A 13,639-nucleotide genomic window follows, 5' to 3' on the forward strand; every position below is an offset into this window, starting at 1 on the left:
TAAAAGCACAGGAGCAGGCCGTCCCTGTGCACTGTAAAGTGAGCCGTCAGGGGAAAAGACCAGCTTGGATGAACAAAGAGACAGTCACAACTCAGGGAAAAAAAGGAGAGTTTACGGCTTTAGAAAAGGGGCAGGCTACTTAGGAAGATTTCAAAGGTGTTGTAAGGCTATGTAGGGAAAATATTAGAAAGCCCAAAACCCAACTAGAACTTAATCTGGCCTTGGATGTTAAGAACAATAAAAAGAATTTCTATAAATTTATTAGTAACAAGAGGAGGACTCGGAAGAATCTCCATCCACTATTGGATGTCAGAGGTAAAAGTGACAAAAGATGCAGAGAAAACAGAGGTATTTAATGCCTTCTTTGCCTCAGTCTTTAGTAGTAGAGTTGGTTGTACCTGAGTACCCAGACCCCTGAGCCAGCAGATAGGGGTGGGGAGCAGAATGAAGCCCACATAATCCAAAGGGAGGTGGTGAGGGACCTGTTCCAACACCTAGATATAAACAAATCTATGGGGCCAGATGGGATCCACCTGAGGGTACTGAGGGAGCTGGTGGAAGCACTCACTGAGTGCTTCCATCATCTACCAGTAGTCCTGGCAAACTGGGGAGGTTGCAGCTGACTGGCGTCTAGCAAATGTGACACCTATCCACAAGAAGGGCCAGAAGGAGGATCTGGAGAACTGTCAGTCTGACCTCGGTGCCTGGGAAAGTCATGGAACAGATCATCCTGAGTGCCATTATGTGGCACATGAAGGAGAACCAGTTGATCAGGCCCAAACAGCAAGGATTCATGAAAGGCAGGTCCTGCTTGACAAACCTGATCTCCTTTCACGACAATGGAAGCTGCCCATGGCTTAGATGGGAGTACTCTCCACTGGATTACAAACTGGCTGGAGGACCGGGCCCAGAGAGTGTTGGTGAATGGAGTTAAATCCAGTTGGCGGCCAGTCACAAGTAGTGTCCCCTAGGGCTTGTATTGGGACCAGTTCTTCTTAACATCTTTGTCAATCATCTGGACAAGGGTATTGAGTGCACCCTCACTAAGTTTGCAGACAACACCAAGTTAGGTGGGAGTGTCAACCTGCTGGAGGGTAGAAAGGCTTCACAGAGGGATCTGGACAGGCTGGATTGATGGGCTGAGGCCAATGGTATGAGGTTCAACAAGGCCAAGTGCCGGGTCCTGCACTTGGGTCACAACAACCCCATGCAGTGCTACAAGCTTGGGGAAGAGTGGCTGGAGAGCTGCCTGGCAGAAAAGAACCTAATTAGCTGAACATGAGCCAGCAGTGTGCCCAGGTGGCCAAGAAGGCCAACAGCATCCTGGGCCTGTATCAGGAACATCATGGTCAGGACTCACGAGGTGATCATTCCCCTGTACTCGGCACTAGTGAGACCCCACCTCAAGTACTCTACCCAGTTTTGGACCCCTTACCACAAAAAAAAGATATTGAGGTGCTGGAGCGGGTCCACAGAAGGGCAATGAAGTTGGTGAGGGGTCTGAAGAATAAGTCTTATGAGAAGAGGCTGAGGGAGTTGGGGTTGTCCAGCCTAGAGAACAGGAGACTGAGAGGAGACCTTAGCGCTCTCTGCAACTACCTGACAGGTGATTGTAGGGAGGAAGGGATCGGTCTCTTCTCCCAAGTCACAGGCAATAGGACAAGAGGAAATGGCCTCAAGTTGCACCAGGGGAGGTTCAGATTGGATATTAGGAAAAATTTCTACACTGAAACGGTTACTAAGCATTGGAATGGGCTGCCCAGGGAAGTGGTTGAGGCACCATCCCTGGAGGTATTTAAAATGGGTAGATAGAGCACTTAGAGACATGATTTAGTGATGGTTTTTATCAAGAGTTATGTTGATGGTTGGACTAGATGATCTTAAAGGTCCCTTCCAACCTGACAATTCTATGATTCTGTCCTATGATTCTATGTTACTATAATAATTTTAAATGTAATTCATATATAGCATAGCCATGAACTATGAAGTCCAGTTTCCTACCTAAAGGATTCATGTGTACGATGAAGATTTTTGTTCCTCTCTTTCATGAATGTCAGTTCACTTGATAATCTGCATGAGAAAAAAAATTCCAGGATCAGTATGTTACTGGAAGTATCACTACTTTATCCCAAAAACATAAAGAACCACAAAAAATATCATTCTTTGTATGAGTTGATTCAGGTACTGACACTCTAAGTCAATACATTTAAACATTAAGAGCAATAGCAACTACAGTAAAATACCACGTTACTGTACCCTCTTTTCTTTACCTGTTTCAATAAAAGCACAAAATTTTGTAGCAATTTAGGATTTCCAGACGACTATGCTAGGCTATGTGATTAAAGGCTTATCACCATCTGTGCAAAGGCTGGGACAGGATCAGATAAAAATTGATGGAGTTTGGGGGAGGAACCCTAGCAACCTAATCAGTCAAAATGGGGCACAGGGAATTGGCTACGCCTAGTACTACCACAGTGAGACCATTGTTCCTTGTGTGGAACCCAGCAGGAGAAGCCAAACAAGCAAATCCCCTCCCCATATAGCTCACAGACTGAAGGAAGCATAGGACTTGTTAAGGGATGACAGGGGGAAAGAATTTGTAGCGGAAAGGGAGGGATCAAAGTGGACTGGGGAGAAACAAGCATGGCAAAATACAGTGAAAAGGGGAATAAAGGGGCCAGTTAAGTGTAACCTGGTGGATTGTCTGACTGAGATGTGTGGCTGGTCACCGTAGTCTACCCTATATTCTCAGAGTCCTATTTCTGACTATCTTCTGTCTGGGTGTGTTCTGATCTGAGTGGGCACATTTGGTCACTAGTGAACTCTCAGCTGGATTAGCCAGTGAGGAGTGGGATCGCAAACCTTCAGGCCTCCCCACACAACTGGGGAGACCAGAGGATATGGGGCCAGCTACTGGGTCAACAGAGCATGTAAGACCAGTTACTAGAGTGATCTACTTTTTTTGGTGCAAATGCACACAAATATGTGCAATCATATATGTTGTGTCTTTGTTGATGTGTGGCCTCTGTGTGTGTTTATTGTGTCCATATTCCCACCCATCAGGAGCTGCTCTGCTTCACTACTGGCAGAACCTCAGCATATGGACCTACAGCAGCCTCATATCCATGGGACTAACTGATTTAGCTGAAGCTGACTGCAACAGACTGAAATCAAATGTTTTACCAAAAAAATCCACTATGCTTAAGTAACTGTTCTTTTTCATCCCGTATAAATACACTACACTGTGAAGAAATAATTTAGATGAGCTTCAGTGCACAACTTACCTGCCGAAGGAAGAAAAACTATTTGTACATTAAATTACTAACTTTGAAATTACTAACTTCATCATGCTATTACTTACAAAATCTTCTATCTTCAAACAGTTTGAAACAAAGTAGAATATTTTTAGAACTAGCATTAAGAATGGTCTGTATCACCTGGAGACCAGGTAGGAAGCTTTATTAACCAGTTTCTAAGGTATTCTTTTGTTTGGCTCCATTTCAGTAAGGCTAATAAGAACACTAAAAATGTCATGAAATTATTTGGCATTATTCTGTTACAGATGATCAGATTTAATTGAGGGCGATAAATGGTTTCTTTTTTGTGTGCATATATTAAATGGCATAGATAACATACACATGAATATGGCAGAAATAATGTTTGCAGTGAACTTACTCAACCATCACATAAGGTGAAATGTAGTTTAAAGATGGAGCTCAACAACTGCCTCCTGTTTTAAAGATGACAGAAATCTGGTTGTCAGGGTGCACACTGGGAACACAGTTTGTCTCAAGATTGGCTAAGTAGAAGAATTCTCCCAAAATACAAGCTGCCATATAGATCTAGATCACTTCACAGAGACATTTTAAAAATTATGCAATTGTGCCACATTTAAAAGGAAGCGTAGTTCTAAAAGAAAATTTTTGGTTATGATCACTAAATAAAAACAAACCTTCCTCCACTTTTTCTGATTTCTATTGCTTGGTACTACATCAAAATATACAGTTCTAACCTACTAGCAAATTTTATTCTGCTTTCATGACTGCTTTCATCAGGAAGTGATATCATGAACTGGTGACGCCTCCCTACATAGTAAGACTGACATAAAACATGTTTTTACCAAAGCTACAAGAGTGACATAAGCACTGGCTTGTTCATATCAGAGATCAGAAAGGATCGTGATAGAATTGGCCTCATCTCCTGCATTAACCAGGAGAACTATGCTCACCCAAGTATTTCTACAACAATTAATCATTATTCAAGTCATGTTTATTATGATAGTCCTGAGGACAAAGATAGAATCCCACTGTCTTAGGTCCAAAATATTTTCAAAATACCCCATAAACTGGAAACTGCACATGAAGAATCAGTTTTAGAAAATTAACTTCAAACTGTCATTTCAGAATGTCACAAATTCTTTTTCAACCAAAGCCAATGCATGCAAATTTTCAAAATTCCGAGTTAACAAATATCATCGGATATCAACATAAAGCATTTTATTTTGAGATTTTCCAGTAGAAAATTTTCTAAAATCTAAGAAAATAATTACAGTTTTATTATAACTTTTTTTTCCAATGAAAAATTGTTAATGTGAAAAATTTCTGATAATCTTTAATTATACAAAGAATTATAATGAGCAATGCAATGGCATGAAATGTCTTGCTATTTTGACATTTCTGGGGGAAGATGCTGGTGTAGAGGTGGGGGAATTTGTTCTGAAGGGACTAAAATGACTAAAACTTTACAGGAAGCAAAGGAACAGGACTTTGAAAGTGGCAAATGGAACACAGTAACAGAGAAAAGTGTGAAAGGTTTATGAATGGAATCTGATGGGAAGAGACAATGAGGAAAGACACAGAAGGGGGGAAAAACAAATAATCTGGTGACACTGGGCAGTAAAGGGTCAGACAAAGTTGTAATTTAGAATGTCCCCTTTGGATTTCAAAGCTCCATCCACTGGATGCCATCCCCAAATAGCATTTTCTTGGTGAACACAGACAATAGGGCTGGGTGGAGCGGAGCAGAAGCATCTTCTGGATCCTAATGCCTGTAAGAATCAGTAAGGTAATGCTGAAAAAAGCTGTGACCTTAGAACTAGCACGTTTCCTTTATTCCCTCTCACTGAGACAGTCCATTTTGGCTGAGTGTGTCTGGAGTTTCTCTTCAAAGCTTTATGTCTGTGGTAAGACTCTAACAGAAAAGAACCTGGCTGCAGGGGAATATATGTTCTTGTTCAATCCCAAATATGGTCAGTAATTAACAATATCAGTGGAAGCAGAGAAAAATATTGGACAAATAATTGTTTTCTGTTTCAGTGTTCTCTTTTTCACGAGGTCCTCAGTATGAGGTTGTAAAAGTAGTTGTTTCTTTATCTTTTTCTGAATATCAGTTGCGCATTTACACTCAAATTGCTTAAGTGACTGTAGAGTTACTCTGTAAAAGAACACAATTACCAAAAATTACTACTCCAAACAAACTGATATAAGCGCTCAATGACCTATTATTTGTGAACATTAACAATTCTCAAGCATATTCCCTGAGCTTCAAACTTGTTGATAGAAGAGCTTTGTGGTTGCATTCTGAAGGCTGCCACTGATGCTGCGTACAGATCAGGTGGCACAGGGGTTAGCTAAAGGAACGAAACAATGCTACGCTGGTAATCCGCAACTGAGGGAAAAATCTTCTCTTACAATCACTTGAGAGAAATTGCTGACAATAGTGGGAAAAAAATAATATTTAACCTTCCACCTTCACTTGCCTAAGCGCAAAATAATTTACCTTTTGGCACTTCTAACCTAGAGCATTATACTAATTTTGATACAGAAATAGGTGGATACACAGAGAAGTATTGTTATCACGCCCAGCCCTAATCTCGGCGGCATTTCATAGATTTCCTCTGGTACCTAATTCCTGAAGAGACTAGCGTTTAACAGATTTTACAAACAGATTATTTTCTACAGGTGTTTCCATAGGTGGCATTAATTTCTAACGTCAGTAAGACCCACACAGCTTCCTTATGAGGAATGTCTCATTACAGAAAGTCAAATGTTCAAACTACTTTGAAATTCCTACATGCCAAACCAACAACAGTATCAATACTGCTGTATCACAGCCCTGTTAAGTTCCACATAGGTGCTCATCTTCCAGCAAAAATATCTTTATTTAATCAGAGTTTTGCAGTGGAAGAACACTGAAGTTCCTGAAAACTGCAACATGCATTCTGAAGAAACTGAATTCACCCTTTGATCAGGAGCACGGATTTCCCTTCTAATTTCTTCATGATGAATATATAAAATGAATGAAGTGCAGAACTAACCTGATCTATGCCCCATCTTCATGCCAGGCTGCTATTCTTTGGAGTTTCTCAGTCATGGTGAATCGTGTTTTGGATTTTTCATTTGGTTTGCAGTATAAGGAAGTGAACCTGAGATTGCAGACTGTGAGACTTTTATGTACTTGTTTACAGCATAAAGACTTACACTGCAGTCTCTGGAGGTTAAAGGTAAATTTATTAATGTATTCATTCATTAACCCATTCATTTATTAACTTGCTTGCTTTGTTCCTTAGAAACTCCAAGGACAATATTGTATCTCCTACTGATGAATGCATTTCTAAAAGGTAATATTTGCACCTCTGACACAGTAAATAAAACATGTGTCAAGAAACTACTTGAAGAAATCCATTTTGCAAAGAGAGAGAAGTCTTCATTGTGCAGCAAAGGCAAACAAATGGCTCCATGAATACAGATTAACTAAATATGGGATATTAGGTTTCGAACTATGGATAATGTTTAGTTTTAACATACTGAGGGCACAAGAATGCCTCTGCTTTACCTCTGCTGTAACACCATATATGTCCAATTAGAATTAACAAGAATGTGTCAGCTTTCCCTACTCCTCTGTGGAGTTTGCACACTTTTTGGTTAAATAGTGAAGAAAGAGTTACTAAGCAGAATTTGGAGGATAAATAATTTCAAAGAATAAAAAATATATTCTGTACTAGAGCAAAATCTATTTTAACATTTTTCTTCAGTGTGTTCAATCAGAACAGATATCTGTGAATCCTGTTCTTTTTATTCTGAATATCACAGAATCACAGAATCTTAGTGGTTGGAAGGGACCTCCAAGATCATCGAGTCCAACAACAACAACAATAACAAAAACAAAAACAAACAAAAAACCCCAAACAAAACCAAAACCAAACCCAAAACACAACCACCACAAAAACAACAAACCCAAAACCACCACCCACCAACTAAACCCCACACCCACAACCCCACATACTACACCCCACCACCAACCAATAATCTTGGGCACTACAGCATGCCCTGAAGAGCCACGTCTACACGTTTCTTAAATACCTCCAGGGATGGTGACTCCACCACCTCCCTGGGCAGGCTGTTCCAGTGCCTGACCACCCTCTCAGTAAAGTAATTCTTCCTAATATCTAATCTGAATCTCCCCTGCTGCAGCTTCATACCATTACCTCTGGTCCTGTCATTATTCCTTTGGGAGAAGAGGCCAACCCTCGCCTCTCTACATTCTCCTTTCAGGTAGCTGTAGAGGGCAATGAGGGCTCCCCTCAGCCTCCTCTTCTCCTAACTAAACGTGCCCAGTTCCCTCAGCCTCTCCTCATAGGACTTGTTCTCCAGACCCCTCACCAGCTTGGTGGCTCTCCTCTGGACACGCTCCAGCAGCTCAATGTCCTACCTGTAGTGAGGGGCCCAAAACTGAACACAGTACTCGAGGTGAGGCCTCACCAAAGCCGAGTACAGAGGCACAATGACTTCCCTACTCCTGCTGGCCACGCTATTCCTGATACAGGCCAGGATGCCATTGGCCCTCTTGGCCACCTGGGCACACTGCTGGCTCATGTTCAGCCAACAGTCGACCAACACCCCCAGGTCCTTTTCTGCCAGGCAGCTTTCCAGCCACTCTTCCCCAAGCCTGTAGCGTTGCTCGGGGTTGTTGTGACCAAAATGCAGGACCCAGCACTTGGTCTTATTAAACCTCATCCCATTGGCCCTGGCCCAATGATCCAACCTGTCTAGATCCTGTATAGCCTTCCGACCCCCAAGCAGATCAACACTCCCACCTAATTTGGTGTCATCTGCAAACTTACTGAGGGTGCATTCAATCCCCTTGTCTAGATCATCAATAAAGATACTGAACAAGACTGGCCCCAAAACTGAGCCCTGAGGGACACCACTGGTGACCGGCCACCAACCAGATTTTACTCCATTAATCACAATTCACTGGGTACGGCCATCCAGACAGTTTTTTATCCAGCGGAGGGTACACTTGTCTATGCCATGATTCGCCAGTTTCTCCTGTTATTTGGTGAAAAAAAGACCCAGAAGGAAATTAAGGGCTTTTAGTTATAGCTGTATCAATGCATGTGGTTACACCTGTTTTTTTCTGTAAATGTTCTTGATTCACTGTGTACTGTATAGCTCCAGTGGCTGTGAAATTTTTCCTTCTTTGCACTCAGTCTCAGATCAGACCTATGGAGTGAACGATAATTATCAAGCTTTATAAGCCTTATTATACAGGGTAATGACTTCACCTTGGAACACTGGAGCCAACACTGGAGCTCTCTGCCTTTGAAATGGCATGCTTTTTCAAGATTACAAAACCTCCAGCCAGTTTAGGGGTCAAAGGGGAAGGTATGAAGGTGGGGTATTGGAGTGGTAAATTCAGAACTGCTTGCAAGCAAACCCATCTGATTTTCATCTAAAAGAAATCTCTGACTAAAATTCAAAGTTTCAATAACTGCAGGTAGACAAAGACGACTTTTTATGCCCAAGCATCTGAAAGGTCAGATCTGCATGTTTCAATTGGACAAAGACTGTCTCACAAAAATGTCAAAAAAAAAGAAAAAGGTGAAGGTAATAAATTTGAAATATCAATGACATTTCTTTTAGAAGTATTTGATATTTATAAGGAATCAAAGAGAAGGCATAAGCATCAGGAACCTTCATGCTTGCCCTTTGTATGGTGGACTTCGTGGTAAATTGCAGCAAACTAGTATGTTTTACAAACAGCTGGAATAATTTTAAGTATGGTAATGTAGAAATCAACTATTAGCCTTTACAATTAACATCAACCCATTTTGTTTTATATCCCATTAAAATAAACTTCAATTAGTAATTTTTTGTCGACATCCAATTACCCAATCATATTTCAAATGGTAAAAACATTCATTTTGATTCATTTTGTGTTTAATCCACAATATTTCTTCGACAATCCCTGAAATAAAAACCTTATGCTGACATTTATGAAATGGCAGGAAGAAAGAATGCTGTAACTGTGGGTTTTACTTTAGGTAATAACAACACAGGCTTTTAAATCCTTGCTTGCATAAAGGCTGACCTTTCCACTTGATATAAAAGTCATTTTTATTGAAACTTGGATCCACACCTTCAGTCATTATTGTTACCTGCATCCTTTCAAGTTGCTTTTCAGTGATGCCTTTTATGGTCATATGCCTGCATCTTCTTGGCTGTGTGCTCTAGCATATTTTATATAATTTAAATAGAAAAGACTTGAAGGATAACACAACCATGTTTTACATTTCTCTTTTAATTGAATCATTGAGTTGTTGAGTATGTTGAATGTATGAACTCACTCTGTTTAATAGACACTGGCGCCAGACTTTCAAATTCAATTCAGACTGTTTGTTTAACTGGGCATGGTAGGAAAGTTGAGAAAGAATAGTGAGATTTCTGCATCCCTTAAGGTATTCTTCCATTTGAAATCTGTGCATCCCTCAGAGAACATGAGAAAAGGATCACTACACTCTGACAAGGCTGCCAATATAACAGTCTTAGAAAGCTGTCCCCAGCTCACAGAACAAGCAGCTGTGAAGAAGCTCAAGAAAACAAAAACTATTAGAGCTCTAAGAATGTTGAAATTGGGTAAAAAGAGACACCTTTGCTTCCTTTTCCCTGGAGTTTTGAACCAGGTGCAGCTTAGAGAGTGTAGGGGACTCAGCTTGCAAAAATTGCTATCTGGGTGAAGAATAGGTTTTGAGGGTTGGCTCGAGGTGGTCTCTCAAGACAGCACAAATAGCAATAGGACCTTCAGAGGAAAAATTAGTTATAGATAATAGGGTAGGCAATTGAGGCATTTTGTAATACAAACATACCTTCTAGAAATAAGTAGAACAGCTGAGTCATAGAAGTTCATTGCGTTATAAAAACTTTTTTTCTGCTTTTTTTACTCAGATTTCTTCAAACTGTTTTTTACCACACTTTCAGAGCCCTAGCCACATTTAAACATTTGCCATCTTTTCATTTACATAGCTATCCTCCATGAAGTATGCTGATGGGTACAAAAATTACTACCTCTTCGATAATACAGATCAGTTCTTCTCCATAGTAAAAGCTGCTGAACACCATACACTAAGGACACGCTCAGTTCAACAGCCACCTCTGCAATGTTCCCAAACTGCTTCAGAAGCCTACTGCCAGTGAAGCAGCATGCTGATGCAAACCCCATGTCTCCCTTCTGGACTACAGTGTGAGCTACTCAGGACAGGCATTCGGAGTCCCTCAGATGGAGATCCACAGGGGTACAGATGCAAACACAGGACAGAAGCTGTAAGTGCAGTCAGAATGCTGTGTTATCCTAAACAAGAGACAGGCAATGCCCCTGTTGTTGGAAGGTTAAACACAGTTAACACGTAGCCACTTCTCACAGACCATTTCGTCTTTGATATGAAAAGCAAATCAAGAGGACAGGTTTTTTAATAGAGATTTCTGGTATATTCCTCTTCCAGTGGTGGAAAAGGACACGGGTTCCACAAGTTGTTGATGCACATTTTATTTCATAATCTACTCCACTGTTTCAGTTTCCAACTCTAATTCATTGCCCAATTCTTTACCTGCTTTGAACAAAATTCATTCTTTGAAAGGTGAAAGCGGTATTGAAAATACTGATCTACGCACAGAAGCATATGAAAGGAAAGGGTCAGGGGCTCTTTTTCAGGTCTTGAAAATTCTGATTTGAGCAAGAGTGCTTAATTTTTTATACCTGCCTATACCTAGAATAGTTTCACAATTATGTGTATACAAGAATATACACAAACAGAAAATCTCCAAATCAACAAGTGCACAATAACAACCACGTTGCTATACAAAGTATGACCATCTATTCTTACTTAGTTATTAGCTTAAGCTTACTCCTTTTCATTTTAATATTCAGTCTTGATTCACCATGTCCTCAAATAACTTACAACGTTTAAAATATAAACAAATGCTGTGATTCCTTTTACAGGATCATGTTCTGAGCAGATACATTTGTGAGACTAGATATACATGGTATTTACTTTGGGTTTAGTATTAAAGACCCCACCTAGACTCTTGCATCCAGCTCTGGAGCCCTCTGCACAGGAAAGACATGGACCTGTTGGAGCACGTTCACAGGAGGGCCACAAAGATGATCAGAGCGAGGGAGCACCTCTCTTACGAAGGCAGGCTGAAAGAGTTGAGGTTGTTCAGCCTGGAGAAGGGAGGGCTCCAAGAAGACCTTATTGCAGCCTTTCAATACTTGAAGGGCCTACAGAAAAGATGGGGAGGGACTGTTTATCAGCGAGTGTAACTATAGGACAACGGGTAACTGTTTTAAACTGAAAAAATGGGAGATTTTGACTTGATATTAGGAAGAAATTCTTTACTGTGAGGGTGGTGAGATACTGGAACAGGTTTCCCAGAGAAGGTGTGGATGCCCCGTCCCTGGAGGTGTTCAAGGCCAGGCTGGATGGGTCTTTGAGCAACCTGCTTTAGCAAGGTGTCCCTGCCCATGGCAGTAGGGTTCAAAGTTGGATGATCTTTAATGTCCCTTCCAACCTAAACCATTCTGTGATTCTATAAGCTCTATGTCTATGATGTATCCATGGGACAACTGTAAATAGCAGATGCAAGAAGAAAGCGGTTGTAAGATCCTCTATGCGGCAAAGGCAAGAGTCTTCTACTCAGGAAAAAGCTATTAAGACTATCAGTGTTTCAGGAATTATTTGTTATTCTATTTTTCCATGTGATGGATTTTTATATCATTGATACTACATTTTGTTTACATGCCACACAACTGATAATTTCAGCTGTTAAAACTCACTCACGCTCATGAGAATTTCACAGGCCAGACAGATCTATTTTTTGGTGTTATTACGAAGCATAATTTCTAGGAATGGTATGTTCATACTTCACAAGGCTCAGCCATCAAGCAAATGGCCTTAGTCCTTTACTATGCTGTCTGTTCATACCTCTTTACTCCTTTTACAGTCCTGTTGATCTGAACTTAGTTTGCAAGATTTCTCTGTCTTTTCTGTGATGAACAAATTGGAATTACACACTGTTTTTTTTAGATTTTTCTTAAACCCTAAGTATTGTAGCATCTGAGGATTTTTTTAATATAGTACTTACAAAATATGAATCGCTACATGTAGAATATATAGTATTAAGTGGAGTCCTAAAACAGTAGCACACTAAATGGATGTGAATTGTAGAATTTTACGGAGTGATTCCTGATTTGACACAATTTTTGCTCAAATTCTTCAGGAAGCAAGCATCTTCATTATTAGCAACTTCTCAAAGTCAGTTTTGCTTTGGAATGAAATTCACTAGTATATACTCTGATATGAAATCAATTTTATTTTACTGAATTAATTTGCCACTCAGTGAATTAAATACTTCGATGTAATCAATCCATTCTAGAAACTATAAAGGATAGGAAACACTTCAGGTTTTTGGAACCATGACAGGGCAAATACTCTAGATTATGAGCTAAATATATCACTTGGATATGTAAACAATCAGCAGGAAATATTGCTAGCACCAATAAAATAATAATCTTAGAAAATACTGCAGAAATACAGGGTGCAACTGTTAAAATCAGAGGCATTTCTGCAGGTTGTCAGCAAGTGAAATTGGTCGGAAGCTCCATTGGTTCAAAGGTTTTAAAAATAGGCTTTCAGTTTAGAGACTTGCTGGTGCAAGTCTTATCCAAATCTATGGGTAAGAGAAGAAAAAAATATGTCAAGGGGACAGAATTATGGAAGACATCAAGCCTTCCAGGTACCATCCAAGAGGCTGGGATGACAGAACTGAGTATCAGAAAGCAGGACAAAGAGGGAGAACTAGAATGCAATTCCAGAGTTCTGCTCCAAACTCTGCCAATAGCTTGGTCTCCACCATGTGGGACATCTCTCATCCACCTGAACAATGGGCAGACTCCACATCTCACTGAGATGTGTGTGTTTTTAACTACACTTATAATTTCCATGTTTGTTGAAATTAAGGTTTCCAAGATACTTTGAGGACTTTAGATTGAAGGGATTACTCATAAGCAGAATAATTGCTAGTAGTGATTTTGTTGTAAATAATTTTTAAAAATATCCCAGTGGCAGGAATTTTAGTAAACATTTCAAAAAAATCACAGAATTTATAAGATTGGAAGACTTTCAGAGATTATCTAGTCCCACTCCACTGCTCAAAGCAGGACCAACTAGAGCAGGCTGCCCAGGGTCATGTCCATCTGGGTTTTGAGTGTCTCCAAGGATAGCAATTCCACAACCTCTCTGGGCAACCCTTTCCTCTGTTTGTCTGCCCTCACAGTAAAGAAGTTTTTTCTTATGTTTAAG

General features: G+C 40.3%; 1 protein-coding gene across 7 annotated transcripts in view; it reads right to left on the reverse strand.

Annotated features, from left to right (window-relative positions):
* The window catches only part of PRLR (prolactin receptor), a 164,401-nt gene that overhangs the window by 29,481 nt on the left and 121,281 nt on the right, over positions 1–13,639 (reverse strand). For 4 of the 7 annotated variants that reach the window (XM_014953984.1, XM_014953985.1, XM_014953988.1 and 1 more), the window contains one exon: positions 2,002–2,070. The exons of 2 other annotated variants lie outside the window; for them this stretch is intronic. The gene's annotated coding sequence lies outside the window, so the exon portion shown is untranslated. Of the gene's footprint in view, positions 1–2,001; positions 2,071–6,316; positions 6,430–13,639 lie in introns of those variants that run through there. One more of the 7 variants, XM_014953982.1, reaches the window with a different exon arrangement.

Source organism: Calidris pugnax, unplaced genomic scaffold (genome assembly GCF_001431845.1).
Source record: "Calidris pugnax isolate Ruff unplaced genomic scaffold, ASM143184v1 scaffold178, whole genome shotgun sequence".
Classification (NCBI taxonomy): Eukaryota; Metazoa; Chordata; class Aves; order Charadriiformes; family Scolopacidae; genus Calidris; species Calidris pugnax.